General features: G+C 41.4%; 1 long non-coding RNA gene across 2 annotated transcripts; it reads left to right on the forward strand.

The window, feature by feature from the left end:
* The first annotated feature begins 366 nt into the window (after positions 1-366).
* Positions 367-1,483, forward strand: LOC308327801. 2 transcript variants are annotated; one of them, XR_013965221.1, is made up of 4 exons: positions 367-438; positions 552-650; positions 752-833; positions 1,270-1,483. It is a non-coding gene; the product is annotated as an uncharacterized lncRNA (long non-coding RNA). The 2 variants fall into 2 exon arrangements; XR_013965222.1 differs by having other exon boundaries at positions 755-833.
* The last annotated feature ends 2,108 nt before the right edge of the window (positions 1,484-3,591 follow it).

The raw sequence follows: 3,591 nt of genomic DNA on the forward strand, positions 1-3,591 counted from the left end.
CCTTCTATACCTGTTACCTATCCTGCTCCTGAGATGCCTGTGGTGACCAGCCTTGAGCCTGGACACCACCACAGGCTTGAGGTGTGGTGGAACTAGTGATCGACCGATAATCGGCCACGGCCGATTATCGGCTTCGATATTCATGTTTTTTATTAATATCGGTATCGGTGGTAAAAAAAAATAATCGAGGCCGATTATTTTATTTTTTCTCATGCGCAAATATTGGCGCAACAACCTCTCTCACTAACAATATGCCGACCAAAAGATCCTTCGATTGGTTGAAAACGTACATCATGAGCCAATGAAACAAATGAATCCTCTGCGAGTGCGTCTGCAGTGCTGACTGAGCACAGAAAAAAGAAAACACAGCATGTTGTGCACAGAGCTGGGGACACCCTCACCTGCCGCTTTGTCGTGGAGAAACTGGCTGTTTTACAAGTAAGATAGACACAATTATATAACCCTTCACAGCGTGCTTATACATTTACACTTTATTATTATCTTGGAAATAATTAACTGTCTGTCTCGCTTTCTCTCTCTCTCTCTCAAAGAGACATGTGGAAAACTTTCCAGCCATGAGCCATCACAATCCGCCTTAAACACTCACCAGTTCAACTTCTCCAAGAAGCAACACGGAGCTTGTTTTTCAGGTAATCCGTTCGTTGTAATGTAACGCTCATGTAAAATATAATAGCATTATGTGACTGACTGCATGCTGACTCGCTTCCGAATGTTTTATCTCGTCTCACAGGAGGGGAAGCCACGGCACGGTGCTGCAGTTCCACCGCCATCAACGGAGTGAAAGGAGACGGACATTCTTCTTCTTCCACAAAGTAAGAGAACTTTACTGAACTGCTTTGTTTATAAACGCATGATTATTATCGACGCATACATGAAATGTGCGGCCGGTCGAGCTTCTAGTCAACAACAGTGCAACAAGTACTGGGGGCAGCCATTTTTCCCCAAATCAGACGAGGGAGCACAATTGTATGGGTCACGAGATTCAATGTAACACCGTTACATAGAACGTAGCCATGTAGTGTTGCATATAAAATGTGACCTTATATAAATGTGCTACCCCAGGTAGCACATTTATATAAGGGTAACATTTTCTATGTAACATTGAATCGGCTCCCAATCTACAAGCTCACAATGTTTTAATGAGGCTTGTAGAGGGCCATTATCAGTATTTATGTACTTGTTTGTAAATGTTTATTATTACAAAAAAATAAACATTGACTCTCTCAACCTCCTGTTATTGTAATGTAGATGGCTCCTCCAGGACGGCGTACGACAATTGGACGACGACATTGGACCTTATGTGATTTAATGTTCACTGTTGTATAACTGGTGTAAAGACAATTGTAGCTATTTATGAGATTTTTTGCTGTGAAAAAAAATAACCAAAAAACCTCTGTTGGAGTCTGTTGCTGTACTAAACACAGCCTGCACTTTAGTTTACTGTACTACTCACTGTGTTGAATGTTCCATGCTGCTACTGTGCTACAGTACATTGCACTTGTTTAAAAATGCACTTGTTTAAAAAATGCATTTGATGGGGGGGGGGGAGGGGGAGTGTTACTGAAGTAACTGAATACAATGTTGTTGTTCATACTGTACTACTCACTGTGTTGAATGTCCCATGCTGCTACTGTGCTACAGTACATTGCACTTGTTTAAAAAATGCAAAAATGCATTTGATGGGGGGGGGGGGGGGGGGGGGGGAAGTGTTACTGAAGTAACTGAAAACAATGTTGTTCTTGTGCTTGCTAAGCAATAAATGTTCTCCAATACATTTAAAGGAATTCTTGTGTTGAAAGTTATGTTATTTTTACTTATTTTTACTTTTTTTCTTTTTACTATTCATAATCGGTCATAATATCGGCTATCGGGCTTTTTGATTGTCCACTAATCGGTGATCGGATATATCGGCCAAAATCCATATCGGTCGATCACTAGGTGGAACCCCCTTGTGCTTACTACAATTACATTGTACATACTACAAAGCTGTACACCTAGTAGTCCACACTAACCTTGATCCCAGTGTTTTTACATCTCACAAGAACTGAAGCCGTGTAAAGAGTATATGCAGAAAGTGTCTATAGGGCGAGACTTCTGCTGTATGTACTGTACTTCCCCCGGAAACACTGTAAATGGGTTTGCACCACATCAATGTAACTTCTGTGGTCAATGCTCCTGTCATTCTGTATAGATACTTCTGAGTATAGCAGTTCTTGCAAAGCATAAGTCCACGCCTATAGTTCAGACAAAACGTAAAGTCGATCAACTTTGATATACCTCCTCCTGCTTCAGTGGCGAAGGAGGCAGTCGCCACTTTCTCCGAACGCGGAAGTGGAATACCACTGCGAGTTAGAATTTAGCCATTGATCTACACAGCAAATGATATGGAAACATGGAGAGAAGCACAATGGTAGCTGCAAGCGTAAATATAGTAACCGCTATAGGGTGCACTATATTGAGTGTCATAGGTTCAATCCCCACTGGCCAGCAAGGAAGTCCAATCCTCAGTGTTATCCATGTGTAGCTTACAGGTCCATTTGGTTACATTTGTACACTCCGAGTTAAATGAACTCTGGGGACTTTACTGTGTGCTTTCTCATTGTGCGTTTCTCAGTATGATAAAACATAAATGGAAATGCAAAGCACCACTACCATATAGCTTTGTTGAAAATCAAGAACTGGTCTGCATGGTTTTTTATTAGTAGCCAATTATCTCATTAGTGCTAAACTCTAAAGTCATTACATGCTACTGTATCCTACCACCGCCGTCAATTATGTGGCCTTCACCTTTATGAAAAAATATACTTCCAGTACATGCTCCATAATTAGCATTAATGTTAATAATTTCAGTTTATTGCTTGTTTGACCTCGATATATATAATGCAGCTATTCTTAGACCACAAATGACAGCTTTGTTCAGTATGTACAGCACAGCGGCAAGGGAAAAAAATTATCCACTTGTTCTGCTAATTAATTGCATTGTTTTTCTTTGTTCTGTTAATTAATAACATTGTTTTTCTCTCCGTTCCTGAGATGTGGGCGATTCGTCGTTGTGACCTTTAACCTTTTCGACAATCATCTCATCATAGTTCCCCCAAGTTTTCAGCCAGCCTTTCTCAAAGTCATGGCCAGAAATGGACAGGACTGATTATTAAACTCTCTCACATTTTCATTTTCAAGCCAGATTTGAAGGGGTTTTGGTTTTGGGTTCATGCATGTGTGCATGTTTTTACAACAACATGTTGCAAAGCTTTGACGCTCATGAGACGTGCAGTGTCCACGGCGAACAGCCGATGGCCCAGCGCGTTGCAAGCACACTGTCACACACTGTCGGCAAGTTGTGCCGAATGGAATCGGTTCGACGGTTATCACGTGAAATAAAATGAACGCTCCCTCCGTGCATTCAGTCTGGTTTGCCATACACGTAACACGTATCTCGTGTGTGTGTGTGTCTGTGTGTGTGCGTGCGCGCGTGACTCCAGTAAAATCCTTGGTGTTAATTTAACACAAACGTAACCAGTTGGTCCATCTGGTTACATTTGCACACTGTACACTCTTCGAGTTGCAAAT

Source organism: Protomyctophum bolini (assembly GCF_963924005.1).
Source record: "Protomyctophum bolini genome assembly, chromosome: 14".
NCBI lineage: Eukaryota > Metazoa > Chordata > Actinopteri > Myctophiformes > Myctophidae > Protomyctophum > Protomyctophum bolini.